Below are 19,857 nucleotides of genomic sequence, written 5' to 3'. Positions count from 1 at the left end.
TGATTCAGCCCTTGCAATACAAAGTTTATATTAAATTGTTTCTTGAAATGCTTTGTTTTGTGTCTGATTGGTTGCCATCCTCCACGTTTAATACCCTCAAGTTAATAGTTATATCCTCATGATTTTTACAAGGTGTAAACTGCAGGAATGTTTAATTCAGCCTGAGCAGAGAACTTCAGAGCTTTAGTCCAAGACAAAAAAATAAGCGGAGAATTTGGGAGTGACAATAAGTTCAGAGATGGCTGAAAATTTCATGAAAATCTTTTTCTCTAGGTTTTTGACTACTAACACCTACATATGAAAGCTTCCTCCAGCTCAGGAACATGTTTGTCACAGCTCTGATGTCTATAAAAACAATGTACCATAGCCAGAAGTTGTGCTCTGAAACACTTCTTTCTTTTCCCACTTAAGAAGCTCTTCTCTAGGGGAGCAGCAAATTCTTCATCCCTCTGATATCTACAACTTGTACTAAGGAAAGTCTAAGAAGTTTGTAACAAAACAACCTTTAATATGGTGAATATATAAAACACAACACCCAGGAGACAAAGTTATTGGGATCAATCCTCTTTTTTTAACACTTTATCTATAATGTAAAATATTAAAATATTTGTCTTATTTTTCCCCATCTTTGGGAGAATAGACTCATGGCTCGTATCTTTAGTAGCTGAGCACCTGAATGTCACTGATTTCTCAATGAAATAACTGCCTCTGGCCATTTACAGTTGGAATCAATGACCTTAATGGTGCTTTCCAACCTATAGGATTCTATAATTCAGAATGAGGAATTTTTTTTTCAAGAAACAATGTGAAATGAGAACATTATGTAGTATTTCTCTAACAGCATCTGCATTTCTGGTACATATCTCCTCTGAGTAGAAGTGGCAGGTAATGGAGGGAAAAAAAAATCTTGTCTTTGGAAATCATGAAGGACATAAAAAGTAAAAAGACTAAAAAGTATTTCCCAATTCACAAATGAATGACTCTTTTCACATAGCTTTTCATCTTCCTGTGACAGATGGCCTAATTACAGGATCTAATTAATAAATTTTAAAACTCTATTAATGAGCCTCTTGTTCAGGGAGTATCAAGTACATGCTTGGTATTACATATGTTTTCATGGCATAGAAGGTGATTTTTGGAAAGTAAACCAATGAATAGACTTTGTCTAAACAAGAAGTAGAAATATGAAATACATATTAAATTATTTTTCTAAAAATCAAATGTTCTAAAAGCAAAAAAAAAAAAAAAAAAAAAAAGTTTCTTCCTGAAGGTAAAATTCTAAGTTTTTAATCTTTCTCCCTTCTTTCCTGCCAGAAAGTTGATTAACGATCCATATTTTCTTAAAAATATTTTTTTAAAAGTCATAATTCTGAAATTTTTTATTTAAAGGAACCACATCAAAGCATTCAAGCTTATCAGAAATAGAACACTTATAGCAAAAAAAGCTTGTTTTCTGAATGATATGTTTATGTATCAAACTATGACATATTAAAAAGACAATGAAGGAAAGACAAGGAAACAGTACTGGAAATACAGGCAATAGGCAAACATAGACATAATGACTTTTGATCCCAACAAAATGTAAATGGAACATGAAGAACATGCTCTAAGGTAAAGGATTCACCTTTGAATTATATTTTAATTACTTGCACAATTTTAACAGAACTTGATAATTAAATTAATCAGGTAAAAAGATATGTAAATTTGTAGGTAGTTGATGCTTTTTGAGTAATTTTTACTTACTAATGAAACCCATTAATAGTTGCAAAAATTTAATTTAAAAAAACTAAAATTACAGGATGCTCTTTTCATGAGTTAGAAATACATATTTATTTCAGTTTTATTTTTTGGGCTTGTTTTTGCTGTTTGGATTGTGGGCCATTAATAAATTACAGACTGGCAGGCCTCAAAAAATAAAAGAAGAATTATTGAAGAAAACTCCAGCAGTACTACCAAAACATTTTAAAAACATCTAAAATCTGCCAATAATTTCCTGAGTACTTTTTACAGATCTGTCTTGGTTTGGAAGACAGGTGTCTGCTAAGGAAGACAGGATCCTCCCTTGGAATGGAAAATGTCAACCGCCTTCCTCCAAATTATTATTATAATTTTGAAATTAAGGGGCTCTCAGGCAAAGATATGAGAATAGGAATATCAGTTCTTTACTAGTATGTATGATAAAGCAAACAGACAACAAGAAGTCTGCTGTTAACACCAAACAGAACCTGGAGCCCAGTCCCAGCGTTTGGGCTGCGGCGCTTTCCCGCTGGTGCAGCTCCGGTCGCAGCCAGCAGGGGCGCTGCTGGCTCCCGGCGGGCGGGGCAGGCGCGGTGATTCCTCCGGGGCTGCAGGGGGCGCTGTGATGTGGGCTCCGGGAGCTCGCGGTAATGGCTGGACCCAGACGGGAAGGGCTGGAGGAAAGGCTTTGCTCCACAAACCCTGGGGCAGCCAATCCCGGTGCCCAGCAGGACTCTCAGAAGCAGCAAGCTGGGAAAGCAGGATGCCTTGGCAGGCAGGGGGTGCGGGGCTACAGTGCAGCGAAAGCTCAGAGCAGTGCCAAAGAAATGGTGCGGGTGGGACAATGACAGCCTGGCTCCCAGCAGGGCAGGGAGAGGCGAGCCCAAGATCCTGGGCACCCAAGCAGACGGGGATGGGTCCCTCTTCCAGTGAGGTGGGTGCTAATGAGGTCCCACTTCAGTGGCTGCACTCACACCGCGGCAGAAGAAGCAGCTCTGGGCTGGGCTCCGGCGGCAGCAGCAGCAGCGAATTCCCTTCCCCAAAGAGACCTCCTCTGAAGCCAAGAGACAGAAAGAGCCTGCAGCTGCCCCAGCTCCATCTTTTATCAACCCAGTTCTCATGGCATTTCTGCCCCTTGGGGAGAAACTCCCAAATTAGAGAAGTGCAACGAGATGCCCTCCTCCCCCAGCTTGGCCACTTCTTTTGTTTTCCTTAAGTGCCCAGTTGTTAGTGTTTCCTAGCAACTTTGGGGGGAAAATGATATAAGTAAAAAGGAATAAAAGGAAAGAAATCTAACCCCCAACAAGATCATACTTGTTTATGATAATTTTCCCGAGAGGAATACTTTGTTTTATGTGTGATAATGCTTTTTTTTTCTCCTGGGATTCATAAAAGAGGATAAAGTAGAGAGCAGAAATCAGGAACACAACACAGTAATTCTCATTTACCATTTGCTTTGTATTCTTCAGCAGATTTTCCATGAGAAGGGAGGGCAGTTCAGAAGCTGTGGATCTGCTGTTGCTGCATCACAAGAAGTAGGATATGTTGGGGAAGATTAAGTGAGCCTAATTAATTACAAAATATTCTATCTTAGGCTAAAATGATGATTGAGTCACAAATCTCTTAAGTACTAAGTAGAGAGAGAAATAAAATAATATGACATACAGTCTTCAAAATAAAGGCATAACAATCTTCAGTGTAGGGAACTTGGAAGCAGAACAACTGAGATCAGAACTGCTCCAACTCAGATAGAAATTAATGCCTTTGTGATGTGTCAACAATTCTGACACTTGCTCCAAGCTGGCTGATATCACACTCAGAGGGCAAATACTCTTCAACCTTCCTTTTTCCTCTTCTGATAATTGCTGGCTGTCACCATGTGCACATAGTTTCTTTATAAATTGCAGTTTGACTCCTGTAGAAGTAATTCCATAGCACATAAGACACTCTTACTATAGCAGTAAGGGAACTAACGGTCAAGTTTTCTGGTTTATGAACTGCTGAGTGCCTTTTTAGATTGAATATACACAGGAACAGAAGATTGAGTTTGTTTACACATAGAGGGAAATCATCAAAGTGTTGTGTCCTTCACATCATGCTCCATTAGGACACAGGTTTACTACTCCATTTACAGATTTTGCCTGCAAGTTACATTTTGAAGAGGTGGAGATCAGGAAACTGCACCAGATGTCCACCCTGCTGCCTATTTTTCCTGTTTACTCCCACTAATTAGGCTTGCTTTTAGCAATTAAGCATCTTTGGAGGGCACTAGTATTTCAGTCCTCTCTGTGCAGGTAGATGTCCTACTTTCTGGAAACCCATTCACTCCTTTCTAAATTCAAATCATGGAGGCAAGCCTAATTGTTAAAATTTTCAGGTAGATTACTGAGCAAGGACAGAGCACAGGTGCTGCAAGATGTACTGGGTGGAGTATTAGAAAGCTGCCAGCCTAAATTATATTTCACACAGTTTACCCAAGAAGGTTAAGAGAGTATGAAAAATGGATCCCACAAGCCAGAAAAGAAAACAAAGTCATTCACAGAGCCAAAATTTAAAGCATGTACTGACTTCTGAAAATCACATGGGAATTGTGATGGAAAGCTGATATCCGTTGGGAAGGATTGTTCATAACTTGGCATGAGTTTTCAGCAGGCTGTTCTCATAACACACAGTACTGAAATTCCTCTGTTAAAACCCTTGTAGGATAAGCTCTGAGCCATCAGAGATTTATAGCCATTCATGTTGTAAGTACTTTAAACAAGAATAATAAACAAAAGTAATCAGTGTACTGAGTACTTGTCAGGTAAAATGTTATGATTTCAAAATAAGAAGCAATCAAATACAAGTGTATTTTCCAGATATATTAGAAATGTTTATATTTATTATAATCTAAATATTATGGTGACATTAAAACCTAAATCTTACCATTAGTTTTGATTTTAAGTTGCTTTACAAATTTTTCAAATCTAAGTAGCAGCAGAAAAATACATAAAATACATATATATCTCACAATATACAAATAGAATTATGAATTACTTCAAATAATACATTTTCAGCCAGTACTGCTGTCTTTGTTTTAAATTTACATTCTGCATATTATTTGTTGCTAAGTCCTCTAGCTACATTTTCCCTGGCTTTAAGATTTTGCTAAATAAAAACACAACCTACACCAAACAGTACAAGTTTTAGTGTATTGAATCTGTGACAATATTAAGATAACAACTTTCACTTGAAAGTGCATTGTAACATGATTTTCACTTCCCTTTAACAATTTTTGTTATGGGCATCATTGTGCCATATTTACTACCTCCCACTGTGTAGTTCCATACAGTCCCACTTTTCCTTGATGCAAAAATGGGTGAAGTAATTTCTCAAATCTTCTTTAGACTTTTATTTCTATAAATTGCTTTTGTGTTACTTGGGGGAAGAGACCATAAGAATCTCTTCCAAAAAGTGCATTCTGTAATACCTCCACACAACTATTCTTGTAAAGATACCATGGTATTTCTTTCTAAAGCCATCCAACTTCTTGTAAATCAAGAAATGTGAAAAGAAAGAAATGGATCAGGGATGGTTCTTTTTATGATATCACCAATGTCAAACTCTGGGCTCATTTTAGCTGAGCCAACTGTTATTCTTAGTTATTGTGGAAGAAAATAAATATATTTGATGAAGTCTTTACTCCGGTAAAATCAAGTTTGTGGGTCTAGACAGCTGAGAGAATTGGGAAAAAGACCTGGAAGGTTTCCCTGTTACCTCGTTAACTAAAATGGGTCCCATGGTGACAGCAGCAAAAAATCGTATCTTTGTTTCTCATTTGTCTCTGTGAAGTTAATTGGTGGTCCCAGTAAAAAGTCCATGGGGACTTGGTCCCTGATGTCCAATGATATAACAAAATAAAAATCTTCAAACATTTCTCAGATAGCTGTTCTCTCTATAAATAATTTTGGGAGACAAATCTTATTTTGTTCATCAGAAACTACAATTATTTCACTTCTAATGCACAGTTGAAGGGTGACTAAAGCAGTTAGGGACAGGGGTATGGGAAGCAGCATCCCATCAGCAATGAGAATGACTGTGCTAACAAAGTGATCCTGCTCACGATGTAAATACATGTGAAAAGCTGCTTAAACCTTGGTGGCACCTGCTGTGGAGGCCAGTGAGCTTCTCAGACATCTGAGAAATGGCCAGTGTCACAGTGCTCAGAGTTATGCTCTTGGTCACCCCCAGGGTTTGAGGCATCTCTGGTGCTGCCAAAGAGGTCTGGCTGCGCTGAGCCAGGAGTGGCTTGTGGGGTGGTGAGACTCTTGCTGCACTGCTGGCACCTGGGCAGCACCATGACCCTCACTAAATGCAGAAATCAACGGGTGGCTCGAGGGACTCTGATAAGTGCAGAAGGCACTGTGGTGGGAGGAATGAAAGGCAAGTCTAGAGCTGTGCATTCTGTATGCCTCCCCTAGGATAACAAAGGAAAAATCTGAGGTATTTCAAAACTGCCACTTACAGAGAGGCTGTGCTGTTTTGTGCATTGCTGCAGTACTGGGCTGCCTGGGCTGCTGTGCCTAGAGCATCTGCATCCAGTGAGCACTGGGAGCCTGAGCAGACTTTTAATATGTTTGTTTTTCTCTAGGAGTGGTGAAGCAAGGAGAAAGTGTCACTATGTTCTGTTTATGGAGGAATATGCATAAATATGAAAATAAGTTATAGTTTCGGGATATAAAAAATGCATATTTATATTGACTATGTTTCTTTGTTTTCCCCTATGTTTTTTTATTTTCAGCAATGGAAATAAACAACTTTACAACAATAACAGACAAATCACAGCACCTGAGCTGTGAGGTGATGTTCACTGAAATCAAAATCATCAGCTTTTCAAGGCAGGAACAGCTATACCTCTCACAGAGAAACACGAATTCACAGTGAGTATTCCCATATAGCACACAACACAGATAATAAGAGAGGTAATGAAAATTCCTACAAGCCTTCTTGGCTTCCACAGGCCACAATGCTTTTTAAAAATACAGAGTGGGAAAGAGTATGTTATAAGTGGATTTTTTCATGTTCCCTATTCATCTCTGTTCATGTTCTGTTCTATCTCTTATATATTTCCAAATTAGAAAAGAACAAAACTGCAAGAAGCAATCAGTCTCCTCTATTTTAGAGAGACCTGTCTCATTGTTTGTGTAGCATGGCAGCCTATTCTGTAAGTGATTTATATGATCAGTCATCCTTTGAACAGAAAATGTTTTGAATTGGTTATTTTAGGTATCTCATTTGTCACCCATAGCTTTTGTCACAAAATTACTAGTAAGAAAAAAATTGATAAAAAATTTACATTTTTATTCATGAACAAGCTTTGCATGGAAAAGAAGCTCACCTTCTTTATTCTTGCAATATAGTACTTGTCTTTAGCATAACTGTGTGCTAAATAATGCTTTGTATCTAGTTCACCTTTGTGACCTTTAGAAGTGTTTGTCTACACAGAGAGACAGCTAATTTGATCTATTTAATTTCTAAAATTTTAACACATGCCTTCTCAGCCTCACCTAAAGTCAAGACAATCTAATTGATATGATATCCTTTCAAGAGTCCTTAATGCAGTAGGGTCAGATATTTGTGTATTTCAAATTGCTTGAAAGAAGTATCTCCATTTTCTCAGAAAGGCCAAAATCGTTCTTCTATGTTAGAAGAGAGCCATACATACAGATGCACAGTCAAGTTAGATTTGGGTTACTACATCCTCCTTAAGGAAATAGCAACCCAAATCTAACTTAACTGTGTATCCTAATCATCTCTACACTTGTATCTTAATATGGTAAAAGTGGTAATCTAAGTAATAGCTTTTATCTCTCCTGATAAACTACAGCAGCAACATGCTCCACTAAGGCTTCATTTTATCTCTGAGAAAGTGACTTCAGACAATTTTGTGAATTAACTCAGGACTCCAATGTCCAAGTCTATCATCTTGTTAAAATTTACTGGCTACCAATTTTCTTTAAAACTGGTTGTAACAAAATGAAAACCAGATGACTGAATCTTCCTGAACCCTAAAATCTATAGGTTTAAGGGAAAAAGATGTGGAGGAAGGAGAGCTTTGTGAGTGAAGTTTGAAGACAGCTGACATTCAACAAAAGCAACCCACCAAAAAAATAAAATTCTGTCTTTTGTGTTACTATCTTCTGTTTCCATGGAAACCAAGGCTGGATTGGCAAAAATGGGTTAAGTGCTTTACAATGACAGAGACTAACCACTGTTATTTTATAACATTACTATTGCCAGTGGAAGGGAGGGCTGTATTCTAAGAGACTTAGGTTTGCAATGAGTCTTCTTCTTGCTGAAACTATCGGACAGCAAAAAATACCTGATAGGAGAAATTTTGATTAAATATACAGGAAATCAATACAGACTATATGTAAGTCATAAGAACCTGAGAAATACTGTATATGAGAAATCAGTTAATCCCAACATCAATGACGAGCAAAATCCAACCATATGACTACTTGACTTTTCAAAACACTGAGAAAACACTCAATTACTTGGTAAATGCAGAAAAATTATTCTGTCTGTCCTCCTTTCCAGTGTGTGCGTTATTCTCAGGGGAATTTACCTCAGAGAATTTCCAGCAACAAAAATCTTCAGCATGCATTGTTATCCTGAAAACAAGTTTTATTATTTGTGGTTGAGAATCTAGACTTTTACGAGGTGGAAAAGTTCAGTACCAGTGTTAATTTTCCAGAGCTTTACTTATTGTAATAAAACACTTGCAACACTTATTTTCTTTTGAGCAAGTTAGACCAGAGGTGAAAAAAAAAAATCTCATTTCCCTCAGAAGCATTGCTTTCTGAAAACAACAACATTCTCAGATTTTAGGTGGGTGTTCACAATTGCTCAGAAAAAACCAGTCATGGTATCAGAATTGGCACTCATTAAACAGAAAGCAATGGGCTTGTGTTCTGGGAACACAACAAAATGTTAATTGTTCCAAATCCTATTTAAAACTGCTGATGACCATGCCAGAAATGTTTTTACTTTGAGAGTCTTGTTGTGTATATCAGGCCAAGTTGAAGATACTTAAGTCATGCTTTGTCAAGTAGCCTTTAGCATCCTGGAAAACAGGCCATTTTTGTGAAATATTCCACGTGCAGGATGCCTGTACCTATATGCCAACTTAGATTCCTAAGGACAGCCCTTAAGCACCATCAGGCTCTTTCTCAGCCCCTGCACCTCCACAGATGCCTAGAGGCCCTGGCCCTGAGGTTTGGTGTGCAAGCCCACCCTGAGGGGTGTTCCAAAGCCCAGTGCTGTGCTCTGCTGCTCTGGGCCTGGTTTGCCTGTGGGATTTCACATGGTGGGAGGGAAAACAAACAGGGCAGGATGAATGGGGCCAGGTTAAATTCAGGCATTTCTGCTTCAGCAAAAACCCCAGGGAGTGGCTGCTTAGGCTGATGTTTAGAAGATCCCATCTGATTTATTATAGGCATCTGGAATGATATATTTACCTGGGTTTTCCAAAAAACTAGGCTGCAGGATACTCCATAGTGAGGCTCCCTCTTTGAAGTTGTTTGCTATGCTTAAAGTGTTTAACTGCTGCTTGGGCTGGAGTGAGAAGAACCTTTGCATGAAAAGGAATCATTTCCATACTTGGGAGCTCTGTTTCAGGTTGCAGTGTCACTGTAGGCCTGGGAAATGACTATCCCTTCTGCCAGGCTCAAGGCACAGGTTTCTCTGAGAATATGTATTAAATTGAGTAAAACAGTGACGAATATGAAGAGTCTGTCTTCTGTCAGGGCTTAGGGACAAGTAAAATAAATTTTAGCTTTTCATTCAGCCTCAAGTCCAACAATTCCAGGGGAATCTTTAGAGCTTTGCTTAAAAAATCCCAAAGTAGAATAAATCTGCTTTTCCTCAGTGTCTATTGTCAATTCATAATCCTGGGAACCTGAATGACTGAAGCACCCTTTTCATAATAAAATGAAAGGATATCTCAAAATGCCATTTTGCCTTATATCAAATTTATTCTGCCTAATGCACAAGTTAACTGTTAATTTACAAGATGCTGTTAATTAAATTTTATTTATACTTAAATAGAAAATGTTTGTCATCTCATAACTACTTGATTAATATATTTTGAGAGGTGATGCAAGAATAAAGATGTTCAGAGCTGCTATTAGAACTTGTAACTTTGGTGACTCATATATGAAGGCAATATTTTTTTTGCATAAATGAGAAAATGGGGGTGAAAGAGGGTAAAGCAAAGTTTGTAACAGCAAGAATTATTATGTTCAATAAGAAGCATAGGGTAGGACTGCACAACTGGATGATAAGGGGTCAAAAGTATAGCATGTCAGGAAAGATTTGAAATGGAGGAGGGCAACTTTGAACTTACCCTCTGTTTTAGTTCAGCACAAATTCAAAAAATAAAGTGATGTAGAGCAAAGGAGAGACATGATCAGGGATTTTTAGGGAAGTGAAAGCATAAGGGAAAAGGAACAGTCTAATTACATGAAAGGCAAAGACAAAAAAGAAAGAAAAGGAGTATCGCAACACTGAATATGGAAGAAAAATTATGAGAGACTCTGGACTCCAAAATCACAGTTCTTGCAAATGACATTTACTATGGGAATGAGCAAAAGATATCAAAGTAAAAGAAAATGAGCTGAAAAAGTGATCTGGTATGCAATCTAAATAAAGAAAAATAAGGCGATAGTTATAAAAGCAGAGAGCAGCAAAATAGGTCAAAGGGAAAGCATTGAAGAAAGAGAATGGGATTTTCTTTAGAGAATTTTTAGATGGGCTCTGAGAATAGAGCTATTAGCAAGAGGATGAAATCATCACTATAAAAGAGTTGAAAAAATAGCGACCCTCTCAATTGGAACATAAAGAGGAAGGACTTTTTCACTAGTCTGTACTTGGACTGAGGAGTAGAGCAGTAAATTATCTGAGCAAAACAGGTCAAACTGGTGAAGGATCATGATGCCACCTGCCTGTGTGGTCCCAGACAGGTCCTGGTTTGCCTAGAGCAAGCAACACCCAGCAGCCAGACTGCTGTCTGGCTGTCAGCCACTGTCCGTGATCCCTCTGATGTCCCTGTCTGATGAAGAGAAGAATGTTGGTGGGGGGATACACACCAAACACCCATGACCCCATAGCTGCCCCCATGGAAGGCCCTGACTCAGCCATCACTGATCACTCCTCCCCACAAAAAACTGTTCTCAGCTCACCACCTCCACTGCATCTCTCAGGCACACAAATGCAGCCACCTTCATTTTTTCACTCCCAGTTGTCCTCTCCCTTTGGATTTTAAAACTGCTGTTTTTACCTGGATTATACCACTGGATTATACCACTAATCATTCTTTCCATTTCCTTTCCAGGATGCTTTCAGTCCTTGCACCTCCAGTGATCCAGATGTTTATGCCATACTCTAATCAGTTCACTGAGGCTGTCCTGATGTCACAAGCTATACAAGAGTGGCTTTGCTGGAAAATAAATTTTAAAAACTGCTGGTGAGCTGATCATTCTTGGTTTTAGGGCAGATTTTGTACTGTCCTGCATCTGTGTAGTCCTTTATGCTGGCACAATGTGAAACACATATGCTTCACAGTTAAGCTTAGTGTAAAAGAGAACACAGACTAATGGAGAATTATTTATTTTTTGTCAAGTTTTTTGCTCCTTTGTCACCTCTGTGAGGAAAACTAGCAAGAGGCAAAAAAAACTCCAACCCAACAAACCCAGAAGCACCAAAACCAAACTGAAACTAAATACCCCAAAACAAAATAAACCCCCAAAACCTGAAGAAACATCAATATTAACAGACACAGGAAGGCCTGTAATTGATGGTATCATTTTTTGGAGTCAGGATTACAAGAGCACTTTCATCAGATGTTCTTTCACACTTGTAAACTTATGTTAGGAATGTGGAATACAAGAACTCCCAAGACACACCTCTAAACAGAGGATACAAGAAAGTGGCTTGAGAGATACCTTTATGCAAGTTAAACTTTTGCAATAGCTCCATGACATTCAAGTTAAGCACTTGTGGTTAACAGAACTTTTCAGGTGCTGTCAAGTCAAGGTAATCCATACTGACCTTTTAATGCACTGCAGACACTGCATAAATAAATAAACACATGAAAGTTTGTATTTGGTGGAAGGCTTAGGACACCTGGCCCTCTGTCAGCTTGTTTGTTTATACACACAGAGGCCTCACTCTAGCAGAGGAAAAAAGTGGCACTGCACTCCAGACGAATACTTTCCAGGGCAGCACATGGTGCCTTTCATGTGATAATGCCCAGCCAAGGCACCAGAGGGGATCCTTCTTTCCTTCCTTCCTCCCCCTGCTGGCATGGAGATCAGGGCTGCTTCCATCCATCACCAACCTCCACAGACCTATCCAACTTGGAAATGGAATTTTCACAGCTTTGGGTTTTATTGTACCAAATGTCTAGATAAATTCTGTTTTAGGGATTAGGGGCCTGTAGCTCAGCCAGGACACCTCAGCTCATTGACTTCAATAGAGCTTAGCTGATTGATGCTGGCTTTGGGACTTCCCTGTCTAGTCAGACTTCATTCTGGTTGTTTCATCTGAATGAATACAGACTGGAGGGAGGGACTAGGAAAAATTTTAAGTACAAAAAAGATGAAATTGGTTTGTGTAAGATCCTGTATGGACCTTCCAAACTGACTGTTTACAGCTCCCAAAATCTGTGGCTCTCTAAGGAAATATCTTACTGCAATTTCTAAGTAAATTTTGGAGAATTTCCGGAAATAGAAAATCTAGGATCAATGTTGCGTTCTTCATTTTCTAAAAGAGTTTAATGGGTATACCAATTGCACACATTTTAGAGAAGAATTAGTTTTTATTATAAAATAATTCTTGGTAAAACTGAACTCCCATGGTGGGAGATATCAATTACCAAATCCCACTGCAAGTATGGACATGGGGAATTCTAATTTATTTTTTTTTTATGGTAAATCTAGAAGATAAAGTAAATTAGTGAAGCACTGGTTGTTGCTGATAGATGATTAAAGTCTAACAAATTCTGTTAAAATGTTGATTGAATGGGTACCGCATGTTGAGACCATTGAAAAGTTCTTTTGGAGCTCTGTTTCACATTATATTCTGATTCAGGAAAAGTAAAGAATCTTTTTTAAACTTAGTTAATGTAGAAGTATTGTTTTCATGGTTAAAAAAAAAAGCAGTGCTAAATATTCAAATTTTAACTACTTAGCTCTACTGACTTTTGAGATGCTCCAACAACTGGGAAAAGTGGAAAATGCTGGTTCTTCACCTCTTCTTTCTAACTGAATTTATTCATCCTGAATAGAAATGCATTTTAAAGTTATCTGCATCACCACAGTTAATTCTGCCATTCCTCCTATTAGTTTTCATATTTGTATTTTATGACAAATCTCTAAACCTGTAGCAATAGCTGGCATTTTGAAAAGCCACCAGGTTTTTCTCTTGCCATTTAAAATTAAGAAGACCACAAAGGTAAATCCAATGTAATGTCTAAAAGGAGTTGTAGTCACATAGGTATCAAGAATAAGTGGTCTTTTGCAAAACCTGAATGATCCTATGATAGTACAACCAATTTCTGTTCTAAGTGTCCTGATATATTCTACTAATCCTAGGGAATATTATGGAAGAGAAAATAAAAACGAGATAGGTTGTGGGGTTTGGTTTTTTTTTGGGTTTTTTTTTTGGTTTTTTTTTTTTTTTTTTTTTGCTATAAAGTCAAATAAAACAATAAATATTCCCTTAAATATTGTGGGTCGTTCTGTCTCATTCTGCCTTTTTTTTTATTTTTCCTGTAGGACTACACATTTTTTTGTGTCTGAGTTTTGAATTGTTACAATATATGTAGGGACCTGCTGATCAAACTAATGGGAAGGAAGAAAATGCAGAAGCATTTGAAGCTGGGACAGTTGACCTCGGAAGAGTAAAGGGATGAAGGGCAGCAGTGTACACATAGGGTGAGGCCAAGGCAAAGCTGGAACTGAAGCTGGCAAGGGACACAAAGAATAACAGGAAGGGCTCCTACAGGTGGGTTAACCAGAAGGGGAAGGTCAAAGAAGATGTCCCATAAACAATGCTGGAAAACTGGTAACAACGGAAGAGGAGAAGGCTGGTGTACCTAACAATTTTTGCTTCAGTCTTCAATGGCAGTCTCTCTTCCCACACCTCTCAAATGGATGGACAGCAGGACGGGGACTGGGAGAGCAAAGTCCCTCCCGCTGAAAGGGAAGGTCAAGTTCATGAGCACCTGAGGACCCTGACTGTACATAAATCTATGGGGTCTGAGGAGAGGAATCCTAGAGTACCGAGGGAACTGGCTGACACAGTTGCCAAGCCTCTTGCCATGATATTTGAAAAATGGCATTTAGATGAAGTCCCAGGTGACTGGAAAAGAGGAAATATTGTACGCATCTTTAAAAAGGGGAGAACAGAGGACTTTGTGAACCACCCACCTGTCAGCCTTACATCTCGCTTCCAGCCCAGACCACTCTATGATTCTATTTTAATTATAATGCATAGAGTTCTGTTACTGTTTCATGTCCATTTTATGCTCTGTCCCTTGTGTTGACTGTTAAAAATTTTGGAATAAAACCAGTACAAAAATATTGTTAATTTTTGTCTCCAATTTTTCTTTGAATGACTGATGACTGAATACAATTTCTGTAGTGAGTTTTTTTTGTTGTTGTTGTTTTTTTTTTTTTTTTTTTTTTTTTTTTTACCAGATGGGTAACATCATTTAGTTGCAAAATCACTGCATTTTTTTAAGGACATGAATTCTTATCTGGTGTACTCAAGATGCCTAGAATTTTGAGAAAAAGCCACACCTGAATGTAATAATTTTCCCCATTGTTTAAAAATATCTGTTGAAAAGAATCAAAATCCACTAAGCCTTCATGATTCTATGAATTTTGGTAAAGAAAGCATCCTTCCAAAGCATTTTTTTGCCTCAGATATTTCTTCTACTACTATAGGAAAATTATTAGTATTCTTTATTGGTTTGGATAGAGAAGGGAATTTTGACATTTAAAAATATGAATTACAGTTTTCTCAGTTATAACAAAGAATTCAGATTCTAATACAGTAATCTTATTAACTAATAATCTAAGAGTAAAAAATTATCTTTTGGGATTTTTTTGTTTGCTTGGTTTTGGGGTTGGTTGGTTTTTATTCTTTTCCTGACATTATTCCTTAAATGATCGCAGGCTGAGTTAAGAGATTGCACATTTTTTGTATCTCTGCTCCCAACCAGGGCAGGCTACAGCTGTTATGAAGGAGAGAAATTGTGGGCTCTTCCTCATCCAGCAGTGCAGGTGGAGGTACTGGGACCTGTGGGACTGTAGGCAACTTATTCCCCATGTGCCATTTCCAGTAACATTTCCAGGTTTCTACCTTTACTTATTTTTTTCATGAACGTTGAGCAGAGTGTAAGCTAGAGTGAGTAAGCTAAAATGCAGTTTGCATTTTGCACCCCTGCAAAGAAAAGAGAAGAAAGAGGAATTCGTTTTGGGAGTGATGTTGGTGTGATCTGACATAAATAAATGCTGTGAACCTTCTTTTTTTTCCTCCCTTGTTCCACAGCAATAGAAATGGACATGTGAGGGCAGATCAATACACTAAATAGGGCAGCTGAGTTAGGCAAGCAATATTGATATTTGCTGTTTGTTTGGGCCTGCAACAAATGACCATCACTTTTGTTGAAGCCTTAAAAAGTAGAGAGGGTCTCATGCTCTGGAGGTACATTGTGTCTTGGGATTTCTGCAAAAAGGAGGTAGTTTATGCAGTCCTAAAGGTTAGAATCTCCTGAAATGTTCTGCCTGTGTCTGGTAATGCCTAAAATGTGTCCTTCGCAAACTGCTCTGGACACCTGGAAGGATTTGCCTGGAGGCACTCTCCTGAGGGAAGTCCCTTTCTTTAAAAGGGTTTAGAGTAATTGCACTGAGAATTTCCTTACCCATTCAGCATGGGTCAGGACTTAAGTATTTCCTTAGTGCAGGGTTCCTCTGTGCAAAGCAACTTCTCACAATGCTCATTCCTTAGAGTGAGGAATGGCAGACCTGGCCAAGGAAAGTTTGGGGCATGGCCGGAACCAGCAATAATCTTGTGAAGAGAAGGTATACCAATAATCATACAGCTGGAAACATTTTTTTTCTGGCACAAGAATATACAGGATGTTGCTTAAGAGACTAGGGAATTTAGACACCTCTGAATTAGGGGGACAATAAGGGAGTTATAAATTTGTGTACACATGTGGTTAAACATGCAAAAGCCCCTCTCTGGATTTTGCTTTGGCAGCAAACGTTCAAAAGATTTGTTTCTTTCTCTAGAGAAAGGAGGGTAGGTAAATTTCTATTTCCTGTTGATTAAATTTCTCCTGAAAATAAGCATTAATTATTTAAAAAAGATTTACTGTATTCACAAATAGCTCTGTGAAATTAATGAAAGCATGTGAAAATGAGACAAAGTATGAAGAGTGAAGTATAAGTAGCAGGGACATAAATGTTTAAAATTTCTGGGTCTTAGGAGACTTATGTGGCCAAAATTTTCCTATTTTTAGAGGTTAACCTATAATTTCTATGAATGTTAATCTCCCATGATCTAAATCCTGGTCCCATGAAGTCAGTGGGAGTTTTGCCACCAAATTTAGCAGGAAGAGGACTGACTGAGCTGTGTAACTGTTATTTAATGCCACTGCATATAGGAAAACTGAACACATTTATTTTGATTGGAAACAACATTATACAATAATTCCTCAAAATTCTGAGGTTATGGCTGGTAGGAAATATAGCTCTTGGGGGAAAAAGTTGCTCCAACAGATGTCATTTGTAATATATCACAATGTCAAGGTTAATTCTAGTTATGGTGAAAGGAAAGTGTCCAAAATAATTTAAGATGCAAAGAACAGCATTTGATGCAAGGAAACTTAAACATAACATTGTGATATGCAAAGAGGCTTATGTAAAAAAAAAAAAAAAAAAAAAATTGGTTTGCCAGAGAGTTGTTCACATGAGGCTATGTCATGCCATGGGTAATGCCTAAAATGAAGACTACATTGAAAAGTACACTGAGCCTTGGAGGACGGCTTGTCCTCAATGCTCAAAGTAGGAGCAGTAAGTAATTTGTGGTACTTAAATTCAGTGGTAAATTATCCTTTTATCTCACAATGCATAGGCTTTCATTCCTTTCACCAGGGTATGATAGTGGCAGGGTAGAGTCTACCAGTTTTTCACAGGATCATACCCTGGCTGGTCCAGAGGATACCTTGCAGCCGTTCTGACACAGGTACACAACACCTGGAGATGCCTTTCCCCTCTCCTAGTTTTCAATACAGATGCAAAATGCAAAAATGTCACTTACATCAAGCTTTTACCTTGAATATATCCTCAATGAGAATACACATCCTTATGCACAGTATGTAACAAAAAAAAAAATCCACAAAGAGAAATCAAAGACCACTCAAAAATCTGTATGAAGCAGGTACTTGTTATAAAGCAGTATGCATTACATCTTTCACTAAAATTGAAATAATTTATTCCAAACTGGGACAACTGTGCAGTGGTACAATTGTAAAATTTCTCTTTGTGTCCAAAGATATGAATCTGAATGAAAGCTATCAAAATTTCAAGAGTTCTCAATCACAGACATAATAATACTGTGCTTACTTGTGTGATGAAAATTACTGTTGGGAGCCTGCTAAATCTCAGTAGATGTTATCCAGGGTAATAACCTTGACCAGTTTACTTCTTTCTAAAATAGTGCATTCATATTTAGATGTGGTATATCCTGGATATCATTTAGACTATATTCCTTCACATGCTGGGAAATAAAAGAACAGCCTTCTCAAATACTCTTTATCTCTTAAGAACTTAATTTTTAAAACAGAACTGATTGCGACAAGAATCTAAGTGGATCTCTTTTTTCCTTCTGACTGTTTCAGGCCAATAAGGCCAGTTTCCCACCAAGGCACAACGTGGTTTTTGGTACAGTCATGGAAGAGATATTTTGCACATACATGAACAGCTATTGTGGTACTTTTCCCAGCTTGAGGTACAGTGAGGTTCAAACAGTGCGGATGCTGAGCTGGAGTTCTGACAGAAGATGGAGCCCTACATGTCCCCTTTTATGAAACTACTGTACCTATGTGTGTGAAACACCCCTTTCATAATACAGGTTGAGGAATACATTCAGTGCAGGGGGCTTGTGTGCAAGCTGCAGTGTAAGCTCCAGACTGAGCTCTGGGTGACAGAAGCCCCAGGCAAGAGGCAGGGAACTGCCAACCCTTTGCACAACAAAGGGTTCTGGGACCTGTGTCACAGCTAGGTGACCATCACTGAGAAAGCAGCAGAAACCAACCACCCCCAGAGTGGTGCAGCTGCAAAGGGGCTTCAGTGCCATTTCAGGTGGTGTGTGACTCTCAGATTGGCTCCTGGATAGTTGGACAGGGATGTTTCCTCAACATACACCTCCTCTGCTGATCTGAAAGGGCTTGATTCAGAGAAGGAACAAGAAAGATGCATGTGGGGTGATTGGTGACTAAAGAATGGGCCATAGGGCAAATACTGATCAGTCTTGTCTTCTTTGTCCACTCTTGAGGTGTTTATTGTGGCTGTAAGTGGGATCCTGCACAAACCTGACCTTGGGCAGAGTCCTGTCTTGCTACTGCTGACAGCTGTTCAGTAAGAGCTGTCCAAGAAGCAGAAGGCTTTAAAGACTTTTTTACTTCCGAGGTGTTCCCATTCTTTCCTTTTAGGCCAGAAAGGCTTATCTTCAGTAGCCAGCAGTCTTGGCAGGAAAAATCGAATACTTATATTCACATATGAATACTTTCATTTGCACATGAATATCAGAATCACTGTGAAGGGCAAGAACTCCACAATACCAATGATATCCAAAATCTCCTTGCATGAATAATAACAGAGAGAAGATCAAGACAGAGAGATGATTTTGCCAAAGTGAAACACAAGGAAGAACGTACTGAAACATTTGTGAGTAAATTTCTCCTTTCCTTATATAGCACAGCTGCACAGAATTTTCTGTCATGAGTTTGCTATTTATAAACTTTTGTAGAGAATTCCAGTTCGTTATACTGACTCCTATGTAGTCTGAGTAATAATTTATAACAGCATAAAGGCTGTCTACATTTTAAGAAAGAGGAAGAGCAAGAGTAAAGGTTGAGCCTACAGCCTGACTTCTGCATTTCATGACATTTGAGAATTTGATTTATAATCCTTAATGTTTCATTAAGATAGGCACATAATTTCTGAGAAAATTCACATCAAATTTAAAGAAAAAAAAAGAAATTAAGAATTTCTGAGTGTAAAATTATTATAAATTCTTTCCTCTGTATCTTGCATTGCTTCCACAAAGAAAACCAGATTGTGCTTTGTAGCTCTATTGTCCTATGATTTTGAAAGGAAGAAAAGATCTGTTCAGCAAAAGGCAGCTGCTGTTCAGAAGAATATAATGCTTTTCTCTTCATGCATACTGACATCTGCAAAGGATGAAAAAAGGAGCAATCCATGCTCCCACCAGTTAATCAGAGGAGGTGGACAGGCACTTAGCAGCAAGGATTCTAAGTCTAGGGTGTGGCAGGCTTCCATGCTGGAAAGTGTACATGAACTTTCTCAGCCACACTGGTGAGACAGACTTGCTCTTAACTGTGGTGACAACTCTTTAGCTGTGGTGGTAACTGCATTATTTACTGTAATAACTACTGTAGTTTCTAATATGGGGAAAAAATTTACATTCAAACATGGATTCATGGATGTTGTAGCCCTCTGTGATTTTGCTTGGATTTTACTACATTCCTCCTTTGGGAATAAAACAAAATTACTAAACACACAGACACACACAATTAAATAAAACCAAACAAACTCATGTTTTCTTCTGAGATTTCCTAGGTTTTGGTTTCTAAGTTCAAATCATCTTTTTTTTTTTTAATTTTATTTTGACTGTTTAAAAAAAAAAAAGTCAACAAATAACAAACAGAAAAACAGTTAATTATCAAATAGGTATGGTTTCCTCCACAATGAATCATGTAAACATGTCTTCTGGGCTCCTGTTTTTTCTTTAGAAGAAACTGAACATTTTAGTCTCTCAGATAAA

The 19,857-nt window shown here is 38.2% G+C and overlaps 1 long non-coding RNA gene across 1 annotated transcript in view; it reads left to right on the top strand.

Annotated features, from left to right (window-relative positions):
- Window positions 1-14,286, top strand: part of LOC135298217 (uncharacterized) — a 152,644-nt gene extending 138,358 nt beyond the window's left edge. The window contains exons 6-8 of the long non-coding RNA XR_010360229.1: window positions 6,518-6,656; window positions 11,111-11,242; window positions 13,554-14,286. This is a non-coding gene — a long non-coding RNA (uncharacterized LOC135298217). The remainder of the gene's footprint in view (window positions 1-6,517; window positions 6,657-11,110; window positions 11,243-13,553) is intronic.
- Window positions 14,287-19,857: the final 5,571 nt, after the last annotated feature.

Source organism: Passer domesticus, chromosome 3 (genome assembly GCF_036417665.1).
Source record: "Passer domesticus isolate bPasDom1 chromosome 3, bPasDom1.hap1, whole genome shotgun sequence".
Taxonomy (NCBI): Eukaryota; Metazoa; Chordata; class Aves; order Passeriformes; family Passeridae; genus Passer; species Passer domesticus.
Note: the sequence above shows the minus strand (reverse complement) of the source record. Positions and strands in the feature narration are given on the sequence as shown.